The sequence below is a fragment of the Oncorhynchus kisutch genome, linkage group LG6 (assembly GCF_002021735.2).
Source record: "Oncorhynchus kisutch isolate 150728-3 linkage group LG6, Okis_V2, whole genome shotgun sequence".
NCBI lineage: Eukaryota > Metazoa > Chordata > Actinopteri > Salmoniformes > Salmonidae > Oncorhynchus > Oncorhynchus kisutch.
In genome coordinates this window covers 36,331,988-36,353,096 of record NC_034179.2, presented here as the reverse complement: position 1 = coordinate 36,353,096, position 21,109 = coordinate 36,331,988, and the positions used below count along the sequence as shown (strand labels likewise).

Below are 21,109 nucleotides of genomic sequence, written 5' to 3'. Positions count from 1 at the left end.
CTGTACATCAGGCCAGGTAGGGGGGTCCTGCATTCCTGCATCTGAATTCATGTGTGTATGTGTTTGTCACTTAAAGTACGAGACATCTCTCACTATCAGAGAGTAATGGAGGAAGGCATAACAAAGATGAATCCATCTCTCTCTTCATCCGACCGTCTCATTTTAGTATGTAACCACTCTCCTTTTTGCAGTGGACTGTTTCTTGAGAGTTTCCAAAAGAGAAAACATTCAACAAAATGACGAAAAACACAAACACAAATACTTGTTGTAAGAAACTATTCAGTCACCTAGAGTAAGTACCCTTCTTCTCAAATACCATGTTATCTGCATCTATTATCAAATGATTTACATTCTTTTAATTTTACTCCTGACTTGTTAAAAGTACCATGTGAGTGATGAGCTGAAATGTTCAAGTATTATGTCTGTTCACTGCAACAAAGCATCAGATTAAAAACTTCCCAGACTGAAGCTAACTTCTCATCCTGCATGTGGGAGAATTAGTCATATTTGGGAATGTATCTATGTCACCATTCATCTGTGTCATTGAGCTGTGCATAATCCTCTCTAACAGTACTGAGGACAGAGCCACAGCTTACCGTAGTCCAAGTGTAAGTGGGAAAAAATGTCTGAAAAGTCTTTTAAATAGGACAGTTAAAGACATACACCAACATTAGGCAAACCCCTCTCTTTGAGCACAATTTCCCTGCGAGTGATAATTTCCTGAAGAAGGAAACAGTTATTTTTGACAGTAAGCAGTGCAGCAAATGAACAAACCAAAAAACACAAGATAAAGTAAAGCAAGAACCTACCTCTTAGTCAGATGCCAAAAATCACAATCTTGGACGAGTCAGAAAACCATAGAGCTGGTGAGCAGCCAGTTTTTATTTTCTCTCGGTTTGGCTTCTAAGAACGAATTTCTTAGAATGTATATCTACAAAGCATGGAATCCAGCGGCGGACTGCGCTCCATGGGGCTCTAGAGCAGCAAGGCTGTCATTGCCTCTGGTGGCTGTGCACGGCTGACTGTTAGGCAGGTAGCGCTGAGACAGGAGGAGACAAGTTCTCTACGGTAGTCCTCTCTTCTGTGGCTTCAGCAGGAGAGGAGGGAGAACTGAGCATCCTTTTGTGGTGTAGAAATCCCTGTGTAATCGCCGCCACGCGCTTTTAATCCTCACACATTCTCAAAAGCAGGCAGGAGATGAAGAAGGTTGGGTAGCATCAACATTGTTCTTCCTAAAGTAGCAACTTCTCTCTTTCCCCCACATCCTTCTGTGACTCTTTATTTATTTGGGACTGGAGCAATGAGAGAGTGTGTGTGTGTGTGTGAGAGAGAGAGAGATATCAGGGAAAGGGCGAGAGCGAGAGGGAGTGAGAGGAGGGGAGTATGAGACAACGAGGGAGAGAGAGTGCGAGCAGGAGAGAGAGAAGCAAGAGAGAGCGCATCAGAGAGAGAGAAAGAGGGAGTGAGATATGAGGAGAGCAGGAGAGAGCGAAGGAGAGAGAGAACACTTGCACTGTCAGTGACTACATTAGCAGCGCTGAGTAGGTGGGGTTTTCTTTGCAGCAGAGGGGATCATGATTTGAAATCCAAAGGAGGAGAGAGAGAGTGAGGAAGAGAAAGAAAGAGAGGATGAGAGAAGACTGGATGGAGGAGGAATAGAGAGGCGGGATGAGGGAGAAGGAGGTGTAGAGGTTAAGGAAATGTACAAGAGGGAGAGAAAGGATGAGAAGAGCGAGAGAAGAAGAGAAGGCAGACAGAATTAGCAGAGAGTGTTTCCAGCTGCATTGAAGTTGGCAAATTGACAGCATGAGTCTCACTAGAGGTCATAAACATTGATTAGAATATTTAAAGTAACACACTGCATTTAAGAGCCAGTTGGAGAGGGAGGCTCAGTCAGAGTCAATCAATACCATTCATGAAAAGGTTATCATTGTTCATTGTTTCATGAAGATAGGGAAGAATATGAAGTTGTTGTTTATTTATTCAGAAGGCAATTGTGTTCATTTTAATAGGGTTTCAGTGGAGTTTTCCAGTTAAAAGAATGTAATCTGTACATGCGATTAAAGGCAGGGTTGTCTGATGTTAACTATCCACCGAAATTAATGAGGAGGTTTGGAGCTGAAGGCTGATTATCTGCTATAGATCTTGCTACTCAATAACATTGTCCAGACATTCTCTATGACTGAGGCGAATGAGATCATTATTGCAGACATTCTTTTTGTGCAACTCCAAAACAATACATTCTCATGAGACCTGTTGGAAAAGCAGTTTTTGGCAGCATAACACCCAGAATAACACGTCTCACATTACACCATGACATGGTATAAATCATTGTTGTTCTATTCAGGAGCATGCCAGAATGTACCCGCTTAATAATGTAGGCAAGCACACACATACACACACATACAGATACACATACAGCTGTACAGACACACACACACACGTACAATATCAGTCATGAAGCCCTCACCTCGGCCCAGGCAGGAGGGGGGATATGATTGAAAACTGCCACAGAGAGTTTGTTCACATACACACTTAGGCCATTTTCAAACAAACAAATACAAATGAAAATAATATATTTTGGATAGCAGGTGCGAGCTTGCTTTCGATTGGGAGATTTGGGGATTCCACGAATGGAGGCAACAAGTCAGCTTTAAACAACACACCCCCCTCACTTCCCATCTAACGCAATTAAATGTTGCCAGTAATTATTGGCTCCACCCCATGGGGCCCATAGCTAAAGTACAAACTAATAAATCAACTCCGGCTTGTTACTTCCTCTGACACCCTGACAGTTTGATACTGTAACTGGAAGAGGGAGGGACAGGGGTTGTGGTTCCAACCCACAGTATTCAGGGACGGGGAGAATAATGAAGAACAGAGCTGATCAGCTGTAGACAGCCATGTTCCTACAGGGGCACGCTGGGACACTTTTATATTTGTTGTCATTCTTTACCTCTCAATGCGGAATGTATTTACTCACAGAAATCTTTGACAGGCGGCTGACAGGTGTTAGGTTCAAAGTAGAATAGATAGATAGATATAGCATGTAGTGTACTTTAACTTCCCCATTCCACTATGAAAACATCTATAGCCCGTAGCTCTCTATAAATAGAACTCCTGTGGACCAAATCTGCTGATAAGCAAAACTCCACCCCCATCCTCCAACAATGGACTTTCTCCCTGTGTTATGTTTTTATACATTATAATGCTGAGTATTCATAAACTAGTCTATGCAGCAATGCAGTACACCTGAACAGAAGTGAATATGACATCACATGTGGTGAAAAATAAATGGAGAGAGAGTCTGAAAGCACCACTGTTACTCTGCAGTGTTTCAATGTGATGCTTATCCTTCTATTATAATAATAGTTCAAGATGCTTTGGTAGTGTCCAGTGCCAGCACAATACACAGTGTCTGTCTCTCTCTCTCTGGGCTGGCCTGGGAACAAACTGTTCTGTCTCAGCTATACACTCTGTCAACATGCTATAGACATAAATGGTACTGAACCCATTAAATGGCTAATCTGAAAACGATGATGACGATTTTATCTTCATCAAAATTACCCATCTCATGAGATCAATAATTGAATTGTAAAACACTGAAATGATAAGGCGAACTCAAAAGGTGAAATCAAGAGGTGACAGGTATCCTAGCGGTCAAGGGCGTTGGGCCACTAACCGAAAAATTGCTTGTTTTCTCAATGACATTCAAATCAGCATTGAATAAAATTGCAAGTTTTTAAAATTTGTTACGCCTTAACAAGTCTGATCAGAGGCCACTATGACGACACACTAAATGCATTTGATCAATTATGAGAAAAGAGCAGGAATAGGCTACATTCCAAGCTATTTCTTCCAATGTTGCGACTGTTGTCGGCATCCAAAGATGATCCAACTTGAATAACCGCTTGGGGATAAGGACGACAGCAGTGGTGTGGCCTACGGGTGATACAGATATAACTTATTATTGATATATAGGCTACATAGCACATTGATGTGAATCACACTGCTGCTCTCTCATTTATTTGCGCCTTACGGATTGTGGTTGTTTCTATTGGACAAATTCCGGTAGGCTATGTCCATACGTGTTTCGTTCCATTTGCTTCCATTTAAGAAACGTTTTGCAACATAATCGGAGTAATGAATAGACAGCCAGTGAAATGACAGACAGCCAGTGAAAAATGAGCTCTTGCAACAGCTGCATAGTGCGGATCCCAGCCTATGGAATAAAAGTTTCCAAACTCCCCAGTGGTTTTGTGCTCCATACGGTCAAAAACGAGTTTAATTTAAGAAGACCAAGATTGGGACTTTTATTTTCTTTATGGAAAATTACCATCTAGTCTTTCACATGCAAATAGCACTTTTCAGTAGTGCTCAAAGCATGCCATTCCGAGAGCAGAATTTATTTTTCACCTCAAAGCAATGAATCTAATCAGTCCTCATGACAAAACATTTACATAGTCCTCAGTTTTTGGTTAATGCTCAGGTAGGCCTAAAACAATTTGGCTAATCTATATTTACATATTTCCAAGTTGTATTCTTGATGATCAAGGGAATGACTGGAAATCCGACAGACTCTTTTTGTTAAATGTAAATATATAGCCTAATAGTATTATCTGTAATAGAAAGCAATGGGTTAGAATATGCATACAGTACATAACCAACCCATTAAGTAAAAGTCAACATCCATTTATGTCCAGCTATGTAAACTCTAACATTGACTTATCCTGCAAAAAAATATGTCCTTCATTTGGAAATATTCCTTTTTGTATTCTTCGAATGCATATTAAGCAGGTTGGCGTTTATTGGGATATCCTTGAAGCAGAACTGAGTGATTTCCACCAGATGGGCCAGAAAACAAAAATGTGCTTTAATGGCTTTGCTAGATACTAACCTGTGCCTTTTAAGGGGAAAGTCATCTAAAAGTAACTGAAAGGAATCAGATTATGCTACTGAGTTTAGGTAATCCAAAAGTTACATTACTGATTATAATTTAGGACAGGCTAGTAACTGTAACAGACTACATTTATAAGGTATCCTGCCCAACCCTACCATTAAACAGCACCGTCACCATTTGGTGATCTAACAAGTACCATTCTCTTTTAGTGTCAGATGTAAGATATGCTACCCATAATCAAAATCTAGCTATAAGAACATGAATATGTTCTTTCCTCTAGTAAAATAAGTCATTTTCAAGTAGATAAGAGTAGGAATCAAGTCCTGACTGTACAGTATCACTATCCTGTTACAGGAAGCCACAGTATGTACTGTAATGCATTTTTTCAGAGTGGTGCAGGGCTATAGAGAAGGCACTGTAGCGTGAGGAGCAGGGAAAAAAAGGCATAATTATAGTAAAGCAGATAGATTAACAATCATTGGCCAGCAGAGGGACCTTGGGGCTCAGACTGCGGAGAGAAAGAATGCACATCTGCTATATGCTCTGATTCGCTCTGACTCCCCTCTGTTGCACACACACACACAGGCATGCACATATGATATGAATACACCCCATACACATGAGGTACACCACACATCTACACAACACATGCACACCCACACACACACCCACGGACCCCCCCCCCCCCCCCCCCCCCTTGTCACGCCCTGGCCTTAGTTATCTTTGTTTTCTTTATTATTTTGGTTAGGTCAGGGTGTGACATGGGGGATTTATGTGTTTTGTCTGGTCTAGGGTTTTTTGTATGTTTAGGCAACCATATTCTGTGGGTACTTTGTGGGTGGTTGTCTTCTGTCTTTGTGTCATTGCACCAGATAGGACTGTTTTCACATTTGTTGTTTTGTATTTTGTAAGTTCTCGTTTATCGTCTATATTAAACATGTTGAACACTAACCACACTGCATTTTGGTCCTCCTCTCCTTCAATGGAAGAAACCGTTACACCCCCCCCCCCCCCCCCCCACACACACACTGCACCAAATAGCCTAGTTTCAGACTCCTAATTATCTTTACACCTCTTAAGACTCCAGCCACTTCCATGCCAGTCGGAAGAACTTAGGTGTTTTATGTCTGAACACTCAAAAGCTTGTTTCTCCACTGACAGTTGGATAAAGGGGAACCATGGGTTGTTAACAACACTAGGTGAAGACTCGAGATCCTGACTTCCAATGTACAGGGGTACGAGGTAATTGAAGAAGATATGTACATATAGGTAGGGGTAAAGTGACTAGGCAACAGTATAGATAAGACAGTAGCAGCAGCGTATGTGACACGTGTGTAAGTGTGTGTGTGGCGAATGTGTTCCTTTGTGTACATGTTATGTGTTTGTCACGCTCTGACCATAGAGAGCCATTGTTTCTCTATGGTGTAGTAGGTCAGAGCGTGACTAGGGGGTGATCTAGTATATCTATGTCTATGTTGGTGTTTTGTATGATTCCCAATTAGAGGCAGCTGGTATTCATTGTCTCTAATTGGGGATCATATTTAAGTAGTTATTTTTCCCACCTGTGTTGGTGGGATCTTGTTTATGTGTAGTTGCCTGTGAGCACTCCATTGTCTTCACGTTTCGTTCATTCTTTATTGTTTTTTGTGCGTTTCAGTTAATAAACATGTGGAAACCATATCACGCTGCACCTTGGTCCGATAATTCTTATGACGAACGTGACAGTGTGGGAGTGTCAGTGTAAGTATGTGTGACTGTGTGTGCATAGAATCAAAAAGGGTCAACGCAGGTAGCTATTTGGTTAACTATTTAGCAGTCTTATGGCTTGGGGGTAAAAGCTGTTCAGGAGCCTCTTGGACCCAGACTTAGCACTCCTGTACAGTTTGCCATGCAGTAGTGGAGAGAACAGTCTATGACTGGGGTGGCTGGAGTCTTTGACAATTTTCAGGGCCTTCCTCTGACACTGCCCGGTATAGAGGTTCTGGATGGCAGGGAGTTCGACCCCAGTGATGTACTGGGCCGTATGCACTACCCTCTGTAGCGTCTTGAGGTCGGAGGCTGGAGGCCGAGCAGTTGCCATACTAGGCATACTGGTGCAGCTGTAGAAATTTTTGAGGATCTGAGGATCCATGCAAAATCTTTGTTGTTTGTTGTCCTGAAACCGTTTCCTGTAGTCCACGATAAGGAATATAGTCACACATTGTTACGACATAACTTATTTGACATCAGAAAAGCGATTACTCATCGTGGACTGGAAGAAACTTTTTCCTTTGAGGAGTCCTACGAGAAGGATATCCTGCTTCCACTGGAACAGGTACAGATCCACGCTTTTTGCGTGAAGAAAAGACGGTGGAAAAGAGGACGCAGATCGGGGATCCTTCTGAAATTCCAGAGGCGAGCGAGACTAATCAGGACGCTTATAAGAAATCCCGCTATGCCCTCAGACGAACCATCAAACAAGCAAAGTGTCAATACAGGATTAAGATTCCTACTACACCGACTCTGACGCTCATCAAATGTGGCAGGGCTTGAAAATTATTACGTACTACAAAGGGAAATCCAGATGCGAGCTGCCCAGAGCCTACCAGACAAGCAACACTGAAGCATGCACGAGAGCACCAGCTGTTCTGGATGGCTGTGTGATAACGCTCTCGGTAGCCGATGTGAAAAAAACCTTTAAACAGGTCAACATTCACAAAGCCGCCTGGCCAGACAAATTACAAGAATGTGTACTCAAAGCATGCTCGGACCAACTGTCAAGTGTCTTCACTGATCGAATCTGTAATACCAACATGTTTCAAGCAGACCACCATAGTTCCTGTGCCCAAGGAAGCGAAGGTAACCTGCCTAAAGGACTACCACCCCGTGGCACTCATGTCGGTAGCCATGAAGTACTTTGAAAGGGTGGTCATAGCTCACATCTACAGCATCCTCCCGGACATCCTAGACAAACTCCAATTCGCATACCGCCCCAACAGATCCACAGATGACGCAATCGCACTCCACACTGCCCTTTCTCACCTGGACAAAAGGAACACCTATGTGAGTATGCTGTTCATTGACGTCAGACTCAGACTACACCTTCCACTGGATCCTGGACTTCCTGACGGGCCATCCCCAGGTGGTAAGAGTAGGCAACAACACGTCTGCCACGCTGATCCTTAGCACTGTGGCCCCTCAGGGGTGTGTACTTAGTCCCCTCCTGTATTCCCCGTTCACCCACGACTGCGTGGCCAAACACGACTCCAACACCATCATTAAGTTTGCTGACGACACAACAGTGGTAGGCCTGATCACCGACAATGTTGAGATGGCCTATAGGGAGGAGGTCAGAGAACTGGCAGTGTGGTGCTAGGACAACAACCTCTCCCTCAATGTGAGCAAGACAGAGGAGCTGATCGTGGACTACAGGAAAAGGCGGACCAAACAGGCCCCCATTAACATCCATGGGGCTGTAGTGGAACGGGTTGAGAGTTTCAAGTTCCTTGGTGTCCACATCACCAACAAACTATCATGGTCCAAACATACCAAGACAGTCGTGAAGAGGGCACGACAAAACCTATTCCCCCTCAGGAGACTGAAAAGATTTGGCAAGGGTCCCCAGATCCTCAAAAGGTTCAACAGCTGCACCAACGAGAGCATCCTGACCGGTTGCGTCACCGCCTGGTATGGCAACGGCTCGGCATCTGACCGTAAGGCGCTACAGAGGGTAGTGCGAACGGCCCAGTACATCACTGGGGCCAATCTTCCTACCACCCAGGACCTATATAATAGGCTGTGTCAGAGGAAGGCCCATAAAATTGTCTGAGACTCCAGTCACCCAAGTTATAGACTGTTTTCTCTGCTACCGCACGGCAAGCGGTACCAGAGCGCCAAGTCTAGGACCAAAAGGCTCCTCAACAACTTCTAACCCCAAGCCATTAGACTGCTGAACAATTCATAAATATCGCCACTGGACAATTTACATTGAATTGTTCCCCCTTCCCTTTGTGCACTACTGCTACTCACTGTTTGATTGTCACCTATGCATAGTCACTTCGTCCCCACCTATATGTACAGATTTAAGTAAGCATTTCACGGTAAAGTCTACACTTGTATTCGGCGGCATGTGGCAAATAAAGTTTGATTTTATTAAATAATGACACACGTTTATTTCGGTTGGTAGCGGGAACAGCTTTTGGCAGGTTTCTGCATCTGTGGGTTGTATTCTGCTTTTGAAGAACTGTGTTTTATTGCCTCTATAGATCCCAGGCTCGACTCAGCAGGGCGTTGTTGTAAAGCAAATGTATGGCTGCGTTAAGCGTATCCTTAGGGAGCTTATGTTTTATGTGGGCTTATGCATTACAGCAGGCCCAATTTGTCATTACTATATAACCACATTTCGAATAACAAAAATCAATGAACCTACACCAAAACACACAGCAGTAGCTAAAGAGAGGAAATCAATTACATACAGTAAAATTTACACAGACGTGAATGTAGGAATAGCTTTATATCACTCTAGCGTCATCTCTACTTGGCATATGCAATATGCCATGTGACAGTACTCACAACGCAACAACAACAATTCAATTATTGCACGAGAGGGAAGGGAGAGTGGGAGCGAGTGCACAACACAGCTAGCTAATATATTTGAAAGTTGTTGAATATTCAGTTCACAGAGACAGCATACATCCGAGAGGAAATCAGAGGCATGTCCCAGGCTGTCTGTCTGTGTTGACACTGCTCAAACCCTTTAGGGGCTGGCTGGAGGGCATCTCTAATGAGTTCACTGGGAGAGGAGAGGGAACAGTGCTGGTATAACCAACACTATTCATTGCATCTCAATACAGTGCTGCACACGCCATATTGGCCCATGCTTGGGGAATGGAGAAATGTACTGTCTCATGCAGACTTTTTCATGAATGCAATGTGAATAGAGCTATCAGAATGTCAGATAGTTGTTACATATTAATATGGTGGGATGCTACTCTCACACATGCAAAGAAACACGACAAGTCAAGCATCCAGTGGTGCTCATTGCAAGCTAGAATAAATTGGAACGGACTTTTCCAGAAGAAAGCAACATTTGACCTCCAGTTGCTCTATGATTTTCCCTCACAATTTCACCTCCTCCTCTTGACACAATCCTTCTAAGAGGGAAATAACTTGTCTGTTGATATTTACAGGGTGAATATACACAAGCACACACACAGGGCCGGTTCCAGGAGTAACCGACACAAGCGGACACCTAGGGCCCCAAGCCGCTATATATATATATATACACTACCAGTCAAAAGTTTTAGAACACCCCTTCATTCAAAGGTTTTTCATTATTTTTACTGTGTTCTAAATGATTTTGTTGAAATATAATTTGATCTCAGAGAAATGAAGCTATTTGATTGCACCCAAATTGCCCATTTTAATGTATACGATTCATATAATATTAAACTAATACAGTATCTAACATCCAATTTGAACCAAGCTTTTTCTAAGAATGAGATAGACATAAGGAATCCAAAGAATTGTTCAAAAGCCACACACAGAACCCCCACACCCTCCTTACCCTGTAAGCAGTCTATGGACAAGGTATGACAGCAATCCATGCTTTGGTTTTGTTGTCCACTGTTTTCAATGCTAACTAGTCCCAATCAAAAGTTTGGACACCTACCCATTTAAGGGTTTTTCTTTATTTGAACTATGTTCTACATTGTAGAATAATAGAGAATACATCAAAACTATGAAAAACACATATGAAATCATGTAGTAACCAAAAAAGTGTTAAACAAATCAAAGATCTCGTACAATGCTGTGTACTACTCCCTTCACAGAACAGCGCAAACTGGCCCTAACCAAAAAAGGAAGAGGAGTGGGAGGCCCAGGTGCACAACTGAGCAAGAGGACATGTACATTAGAGTGTCTAGAACACAGACACTGGACAGAGGAACTCTGCCTAGAAGGCCGGAGTCGCCTCTTCACTGTTGAGACTGGTGTTTTGCGGGTACTATTTAATGAAGCTGCCAGTTGATTACTTGTGAGGCATCTGTTTCTCAAACTAGACACTCTAATGTACTTGTCCTCTTGCTCAGTTGTGCACCGGGGCCTCCCACTCTTTCTATTCTGGTTAGTGCCAGTTTGCTCTGTTCTGTGAAGGGAGTAGAACACAGCGTTGTACGAGATTTTTAGTTTCTTGGCAATTTCACATATGGAATAGCCTTCATTTCTCAGAACAAGAATAAACTGACGAATTTCAGAAGAAAGTCCTTTGTTTCCGTCCATTTTGAGCCTGTAACCGAACCCACAAATGCTGATGCTCCAGATACTCAACTAGTCTAAAGAAGGCCAGATTTATTGCTTCTTTAATCAGAACAATAGTTTTTATCTGTGCTAACATAATTGCAGAAGGGTTTGTATACGGTAGTGGTAGTATATATATGTGTGTGTGTGTTTGTGTGTGTGTATACAGTGGGGCAAAAAAGTATTTAGTCAGCCACCAATTGTGCAAGTTCTCCCACTTAAAAATGTATTTGCAAATAAATTCATTAAAAATCCTACAATGTGATTTTCTGGATTTTTTTCTTCTCATTTTGTCTGTCATAGTTGAAGTGTACCTATGATGAAAATTACAGGCCTCTCTCATCTTTGTATGTGGGAGAACTTGCACAATTGGTGGCTGACTAAATACTTTTTTGCCCCACTGTATATTAGCATTTTTGCGCTTCATATCCAAATAAATATATATATATATATATATATAAATATATATATATTTATACCGTGCATTCGGAAAGTATTCAGACACCTTGACATTTTCCACATTTTGTTACAGCCTTATTCTAAAATGTATCAAATTATATTTTCCCTCATCAATCTACACACAATACCCCATAATGACGAAGCAAACAGTTTTTAAAAAATGTTTGCAAATATATTGAAAATAAAAAGCAGAAATACCTTATTTCCGTAAGCTTTCAGACCCTTTGCTATGAGACTAAAAATTTAGCTCAGGTGCATCCTGTTTCAATTGATCACCCTTGAGATATTTCTTCAACTTGATTGGAGTCCACCTGTGGTAAATTTAATTGATTGGACATGATTTGAAAAGGCACACACCTGTCTGTATAAGGTCTCACAGTTGACCGTTGCATGTCAGAGCAAAAACCAAGCCATGAGGTTGAAGAAATTGTCTGTAAAGCTCCAAGACAGGATTGTGTCATGGCACAGATCTGGAGAAGCGTACCAAAACAGTTCTGCAGCATTGAAGATCCCCAAGAACACAGTGGCCTCCATCATTCTTAAATGGAAGAAGTTTGGAACCACCAACACTCTTCCTAGAGCTGGCCGCCCGGCCAAACTGAGAAACCGGGGGAGAAGGGCCTTGGTCAGGGAGGTGACCAAGTACCCGATGGTCACTCTGACAAAGCTCCAGAGTTCCTCTGTGGAGATGGGAGAACCTTCCAGAAGGACAACCATCTGTGAAGCACTCCAACAATCAGGCCTTTATGGTAGTGGCCAGACGGAAGCCACTCCTCAGTAAAAGGCACATGACAGCCCGCTTGGAGTTTGAAAAAAGGCACCTTAAGACTCTCAGACCATGAGAAACAAGATTCTCTGCTGTGATGAAACTAAGATTGAACTCTTTGGCCTTAATATCAAGCATCACGTCTGGAGTAAACCTGGCAACATCCCTATGGTGAAGCATGGTGGTGGCAGCATCATGATGTGGAGATATTTTTCAGCGGCAGGGACTGGGAGACTAGTCAGGTTCAAGGGAAAGATGAATGGAGCAAAGTACAGAGAGATCCTTGATGTTAACCTGCTCCAGAATGCTCAGGACCTCAGACTGGGGCGAAGGTTCACCTTCCAATAGGACAATGACTCTAAGCACACAGCCAAGACAACGAGACCTGAAAATAGCTGTACTGCGACGCTGTCCATACAACCTGACAGAGCTTGAGAGGATAAGCAGAGAATGGGAGAAACACACTGGGGATCCGGGCCCAGCCAATCAGAATAAATATTTCCCCACAAAAGGGTCTCAACTTACTATTGAGAGTAAGAAAACTACAATGCACCAGGTGCAATTTCTAAATTTGGTTGTGCATCATCAGGTTTCTCTTGTTATGTCAGCCATGTCAACATTTTTTAGATTGGTAGTTAGCCTAGCCAGCTATCTAAAATTGTAGTAATCATAGCTGAATACCAACCGGGGTCCCCTACTGAAGTCATTCTCACTCAGATATCACATTATCAAGTCATTACAAAATGTGTAGAATTGCAGAGAATTGAATTTAAATTGAAGAGAAAAATTATCCACCCCATGTTAAAATTGGATAAATTGTAGGAAATTAGCTGTAAAACTGTATTTTTTTTATTTCTGTCCCATTGCAAAATGAGTAGAATTGCATGCAATTTGATATAAATACAGAGTTCTCTCTGGCCATCCCAAAATATGTAGAATTACAGAAAACTTTTCGTCAACATTTTCTCTCAGCCCCATGGCAAAATGTTTATAATTGCAGGAAATGAACTATAAAACCATTAAGAGGGGGGCCTCAAAAATATTTTGTTGTGAGGTCAACCAAATCTCGGTTAATGCGCCGAAAAGGCTTGAGCCACACAGAGGCGGTGGGTACCAAAGTTAGCTCTTTGATGTCTCGTTGGTTGACCTTAGATTACCTTGTCACTCTGGCCTAAATTTATTCTCCTGCAGTGAACTCACGTGTTTATTGGAAGCTTGTGAAGAGGGCAGCAGTGTCTAACAAAGGGGACAGCGTTGCAATGCCAGTGAGTGGGAAAGAGAGATGGAGGAATATGTGGATGGAGAAGGAAGGAGGGAGGGAGGGAGTGGAGGAAAGAGAGAGTGAGGTTTAACACTGGTTGATCTGTGTAAATCCTGTGAACTGAAGGATTACTCTTCCCATTTACACCTACATGCATTACACAAAATACATAGATTTAGGTTGAATAGAATTGACCCATTGTCTTTCATTCTTCTTACAGTTAAGACCGCCACAGCAGCAGATATATTTGTATTCTAATTGATAAGCACCTGTGACCTGAGATGACCTGATGCTCAAACTCCATTGAAGAGACCAATATAAGATGAAGCCGAAAGATATGGATGCTCTGCTTCTAGCCCCGAAGCAACTTTGCATAATTATTTTTTTTTTTGTGTTATTTCATACATTATTAGCCCAGAAAATGTTTTGTGTTATTACATAGAGCTGGAAATAACTATTAGATGTCAGAGAGGTGGTAAGTCACTAGCATTATGCCCAGAGAATATAACTTTCCCAAATTGGATTGTTTGTTTGTACCTCCCGAGGCTGCTTCAAAACACCGCCGGCGGAGAAGAGGTATTCGGAGTGGACTTCTAGTCCGACTCAGGAGGTGTGCGTGTACACCATCCACCGCTTCCGAGTACATTACTCTCTAATGTTCAGTTTGGATAATAAAGTAGACGAGCTCAGGGCGAGGATCTTCTTCCAAAGACACATTAGGGATTGTAACATACTCTGTTTCACGGAAACATGGCTCTCTCGGGATATAATGTCCCGGTCCATGCAGCCATCTGGGTTCTCAGTACATCACGCGGACAGAAATAAAGAAGAAAGGCGCGGGTGTATGTTTCATGATTAACCACTCATGGTGTGATGACATACAGAAACTCAAGTCCCTTTGTACCCCTGACCTAGAATACCTCAATCAAATAACGACCGAATGACCTCCCAAGAGAATTATCTTCGGTTATAGTCACAGCAGTGTATATTCCCCCTGAAGCCGATATCACGACGGCCCTCAAAGAACTACATGGGACTTTATGCAAACTGGAAACAACACATCCTGATGTGGCATTTATTGGAGCTAGGGATTTTAACAAAGCAAATTTGAGGAAAACGCAACCGAAGTTCTACCAACACATTGACTGTAGTACTCATTGGACCACTGTTACTCAACTTTTTGAAATGCCTACAAGGCCCTCCCCCACTCTCCCTTTGGCAAATCTGATCACGACTCCATTTTTCTCTTCCCTTCCTATAGGCAGAACCCCAAACAGGAAGTACCTGTGCTAAGGTCTATTCAACACTGGTCTGACCAATTGGCATCCATACTTCAAGATTGTTTTGATCATGCAGACTTGGATATGTTCTGGGTAGCCTCTGAGAATAAACATTGACGAATACAGTGACTGAATTCATCAGGAAGTGTATAAGAGATGTACCCACTGACTATAGAAACTACCCAAACTAGAAACCTTGGATAGATGGTAGCATTAGCGCAAAACTGAAAGCGCGAACCACCACATTTAACCATTAAAAGGTGACTGGGATATGGCCGAATACAAACCGTGTAGTTATCAAATAGGCAAAACATCAGCACAGAAACAAAGTGGAGTCAAAATTCAATCGCTCAGACATGAGACGTATGTGGCAGGGTCTACAGACAAGGACAACAAAGGGAAAACCAGCCACGTCGCAGACATTGACGTCTTGCTTCCGGACAAGCTAAGCACCTTCTTCGCCCGATTTGAGGATAACCGACATGGCCCGCTACCAAGTGGGCTCTCCTTCTCCCATGGCCGACGTGAGTAAGACATTTAAGCTTGTTAACCCTCGCAAGGCTGACAGTCCTTCAGTATCCCTAGCCGCATCCTCAGAGAATGCGCTGACCAGCTGGCTGGAGTGTTTACGGACATATTCAATCTCTCCCTACCCCACTTGGTTCAATATATCCACCATTGTTCCTGTACCCAAGAAAGCAAAGGTAACTGAACTAAATGACTATCGCGCCGTAGCACTCACTTCTGTAATCACGCTATGCAGAGAGAGAGAGAGTGTGAGTACACAGTGTCATTCAGCGTGTCATTTCTGGTCACAACTTGCAGACTTGTTTACGTGTTGCTTTGCATTTTGTTGCCAACCTTACTTTGCTACCTGACAACTTTACGTTTTTTAGTTTTTAAGTACCGTTTATATTTTCAGTTTTTCCCTCAACTTTTTTTTCATTAAACTTTTTCACTCTGAACGCTTTATCTGGACACGGTTCTTCAGGACTTCCAACAGTAGTAACTTCATCTTCAAATAATATTTTTGCAGGAATCTCCTCGCGAATGATTTTGCCGAAGATTGTATCTCCGCCGGGCAGGCAACCTGAGCTTTTGGAAGGTCAGGTTGGAAGTAGTAACATTAACATGATGCCTTCTAATTGCAGTCGCTGTACTCATAATATACGGGAGAACGATCGCCTTACAGCTAGGATAGCTGTACAGATAGTAACATTGGTACAAATCCCCTCGCACGGTCCCCGCAGCCGGACAACTTTCTCATGGCTTCTGGAGGGAAATGCTGTAGGAATGCTCAACCGGTGTCGCTCATTCAGCCGACAAACTTCCCCATTAAGCAGCGAGTCTGAGGCCGAGCCTTCTCTGGTCTCTACTCCTCCCGTCACGGGGTCTGAGACGCCGAAGCTTCCCACCATTAGCTCTGACAAATTGAAAACCCTAGTCATTGGCGACTCCATTACCCACAGTATTAGACTAAAAACGAATCATCCAGCGATCATACACTGTTTACCAGGGGGCAGGGCTACCGACGTTAAGGCTCATCTGAAGATGGTGCTGGCTAAAGCTAAAACTGGCGAGTGTAGAGAGTATAGATAATTGGCTCTCTTTCTGGGACTCACCCACAAACAAGACCAAGCCTGGCCTGTTGAGTAGTGACGGACTCCATCCTAGCTGGAGGGGTGCTCTCATCTTATCTACCAACATAGACAGGGCTCTAACTTCTTTAGCTCCACAATGGGGTGCAGGCCAGGCAGCAGGCTGTTAGCCAGCCTGCCAGCTTAGTGGAGTCTGCCACCAGCACAGTCAGTGTAGTCAGCTCAGCTATCCCCATTGAGATGTGTCTGTGCCTCGACCTGGGATGGGCAAAACTAAACATGGCGGTGTTTGCCTTAGCAATCTCACTAGAATAAAGACCTCCTCCATTCCTGTCATTATTGAAAGAGATTGTGATACCTCACATCTCAAAATAAGGCTACTTATTGTTAGATCTCTCACTTCAAAGGCAGTTATAGTCAGTGAACTAATCACTCATCATAATCTTGATGTGATTGGCCTGACTGAAACATGGCTCAAGCCTGATGAATTTACTGTGTTAAATGAGGCCTCACCTCCTGGTTACACTAGTGACCATATCCCCCGTGCATCCCGCAAAGGCGGAGGTGTTGCTAACATTTACGATAGCAAATTTCAATTTACAAAAAAAATCCAGACATTTTCAACCCATGAGCTTCTAGTCATGAAATCTATGCAGCCTACTCAATCACTTTTTATAGCTACTGTTTACAGGCCTCCTGGGCCATATACAGCGTTCCTCACTGAGTTCCCATCGGACATTGAAGTCATAGCAGATAATATTCAAATGTTGGGTGATTTTAACATTCACATGGAAAAGTCCACAGCCCCACTCCAAAAAGCTTTCGGAGCCATCATTGACTCAGTGGGTTTTGTCCAACATGTCTCTAGACCTAGTTTTGTCCCATGGAATAAATGTTGTGGATCTTAATGTTTTTCCTCATAATCCTGAACTATCGTACCACCATTTTATTACGTTTGCAATCGCAACAAATAATCTGCTCAGACCCCAACCAGGGAGCATCAAAAGTCATGCTATAAATTCTCAGACAACCCAAAGATTCCTTGATGCCCTTCCAGACTCCCTAACTGAGGAACTCAATTTAACCTTGCGCAATACCCTAGATGCAGTTGCACCCCAAAAACTAAACATATTTGTAATAAGGAACTAGCTCCCTGGTATACAGAAAATACCCGAGCTCTGAAGCAAGCTTCCAGAAAATTGGAACGGAAATGGCGCCACAACAAACTGGAAGGCTTCTGACTAGCTTGGAAAGACAGTACAGTGCAGTATCGAAGAGCCCTCACTGCTGCTCGATCATCCTATTTTTCCAACTTAATTGAGGAAAATAAGAACAATCCGAAATTTCTTTTTGATACTGTCGCAAAGCTAACTAAAAAGCAGCATTCCCCAAGAGAGGATGGCTTTCACTCCAGCAGTAATAAATTCATGAACTTCTTTGAGGAAAGGATCATGATCATTAGAAAGCAAATTACGGACTCCTCTTTAAATCTGCGTATTCCTCCAAAGCTCAGTTGTCCTAAGTCTGCACAACTCTGCCAGGACCTAGGATCAAGAGAGACACTCAAGTGTTTTAGTACTATATCTCTTGACACAATGATGAAAATAATCATGGCCTCTAAACCTTCAAGCTGCATATTGGACCCTATTCCAACTAAACTACTGAAAGAGCTGCTTCCTGTGCTTGGCCCTCCTATGTTGAACATAATAAACGGCTCTCTATCCACCGGATGTGTACCAAACTCACTAAACGTGGCAGTAATAAAGCCTCTCTTGAAAAAGCCAAACCTTGACCCAGAAAATATTTAAAAAACGCTCAAACATTTTAGAAAAGCTGTTGCACAGCAACTCACTGCCTCCCTGAAGACAAACAATATATACAAAATGCTTCAGTCTGGTTTTAGACCCCGTCATAGCACTGAGACTGCACTTGTGAAGGTGGTAAATTACCTTTTAATGGCGTCAGACCGACGCTCTGCATCTGTCCTCGTGCTCCTAGACCTTAGTGCTGCTTTTGATACCATCAATCATCACATTCTTCTGGAGAGATTGGACCTGAGCCCTAGGACCATGCCTCAGGACTACCTGGCATGATGACTCCTTGCTGTCCCCAGTCCACCTGGCCACGCTGCTGCTCCAGTTTCAACTGTTCTGCCTGTGGCTATGGAACCCTGACCTGTTCACCGGACGTGCTACCTGTCCCAGACCTGCTCTTTTCAACTCTCTAGAGATAGCAGGAGCAGTAGAGATACTCTTAATGATCGGCTATGAAAAGCCAACTGACATTTTCTCCTGAGGTGCTGACTTGCTGAAACCTCGACAACTACTGTGATTATTATTATTTGATCATGCTGGTCATTTATGAACATTTGAACATCTTGGCCATGTTCTGTTATAATCTCCATCCGGCACAGCCAGAAGAGGACTGGCCACCCCTCATAGCCTGGTTCCTCTCTAGGTTTCTTCCTAGAGAGGAACAGCGCCTCTTCAACCTCAGGAGGCTAAAGAAATTTGGCTTGGTCCTGAAAACCCCCACAAACTTTTACATATGCACAATTAAGAGCATCCTGTCGGCTGTATCACTGCCTGGTACAGCAACTGCACCGCCCGCAACCGCAGGGCTCTCCAGAAGGGAGTGCGGTCTGCACAACGCATCACCGGTTACAAACTACCAAGTACATCAACCACCCAAGCCATGGCCTGTTCACCCCGTTATCATCCAGAAGGTGAGGTCAGTACAGGTGCATCAAAGCTGGGACTGAGAGACTGAAAAACCACTTATATCTTAAGGCCATCAGACTCTTAAATAGCCATCACTAGCCGGCTTCCACCCGGTTACGCAACCCTGCACCTTAGAGGCTGCTGTCCAATATACGTACTGTAGACTTGGAATCACTGGCCTCTTTAATAATGTAACTCTAGTCACTTTATTAATCATGTTTAAATAATGTTTACATACTGCATTTCTCATCTCATATGTACAGTATTTTAGTCTATGCCACTCCAACATTGCTCAATCTAATTTTTATATATTTCTTAATTCCATTCTTTTACTTTCAGATTTGTGTGTATTGTTTTTACATACTACTGCACTGTTGGAGCTATTGAATACAAGCATACACCCACAATAACATCTGATAAATGTGTATGTCAATAATATTTGATTTGATTATAAACATGCGATAGAAGAGTACTTCCTCAAGTATTTCCTCAAAAGTTGAAAAACTATCTCCACACATGTGGTCAGCTGCTGCTAGAGAAGTGAATGTTCATTTCTCAACCACAAGCCACCTTCAACGTCCCATTTTAGAGAATTTGGCAGTACGTCCAAATGGCCTCACATCTGCAGACCACGTGTATAGCGATGTGTGGGCAAGAAGTGTGCTGACATCAACGTTGTGAACAGGACGGTGGGGTTATGGTATGGGCAAGCATAAGCTACAGACAACGAACACAATTGCATTTTATCTATGTCAATTTGAATGCACAGAGATACCGTGACGAGATCCTGAGGCCCATTGTCATGCCACTCATCAGCCGTCATCACCTCATGTTTCAGCATGATAATGCACGGCCCCATTTCGAAAGGATCTGTACATAATTCCTGGAAGCTGAAAATGTCCACAGTTTGTCCATGGCCTGCATACCCACCATACATGTCACCCATTGAGCATGTTTGGGATGGTCTGGATTTACGAGTATGACAGCGGGTTCCAGTTCCCACCAATATTGAACAACTTCACACAGCCATTAAAAAGCAGTGAGACTACATTACACAGGCCACAATCAACAGCCTGATGGCAAATGGTGGTCACACCAGATACTGACTGGATTTCTAGTCCACGCTCCTACTGTTGTTTTAGGTATCTGTGACCAACAGATGCATATCTGTATTCCCTGTCATGTGAAATCCATATATTAGGGCCTAATGAATTTATTTCAAATAATTTATTTCCTCCTATGAACTAAATTGTTGCATGTTGACTTTATATTTTGACTTAGCATAGATTAAGGACCTCACTAATGTGAGTGTAAAGAACAAGGATATTTAGTGTGTTTTAGGATCCAACAATATAATTAATTCAGGTCATTTAAGGCAGACACAGTGGTCAACCCTCTAAAAATCCTTATCTCTGTGTTAGATTAAGTTCAGTGGATTCTGCAATTGAATGACAACTGACATCCAAGGCAGCCTCACTACATGAATTAAAACAGCATCAATTCAGAAACAATACCAGACACCTCACATAACCCTTTCAGAGACTACTCAGATGTATCTAAAGTAGGGATATGTTGACAACAACTTTTTACAATATTTTGCTGCTACTTCAGAGTACTGCCCAATCTGTACTCTATCAACAGTGATACCTCAGAAATGGCTTGTAAAATATTCACTGCCAACATTATAGGACTTTTGCAGTTATTTCAGTAAAATCTTCCTTTGTTACTTCAGTTAAGCCCTATATGTCCTCAGCCCTACCTAGACTATACCAACACTAACCGTGTTGCCATGGCAGATCACAGATCCCACACATCACACTCAAACACTCAAAATGGCACTACATCCCTA

The 21,109-nt window shown here is 42.8% G+C and overlaps 1 protein-coding gene across 1 annotated transcript in view; it reads right to left on the bottom strand.

Moving 5' to 3' along the window:
• LOC109892766 (delta-sarcoglycan-like) overlaps window positions 1-21,109 on the bottom strand; it is a 313,752-nt gene that overhangs the window by 292,492 nt on the left and 151 nt on the right. The window lies entirely within an intron of this gene.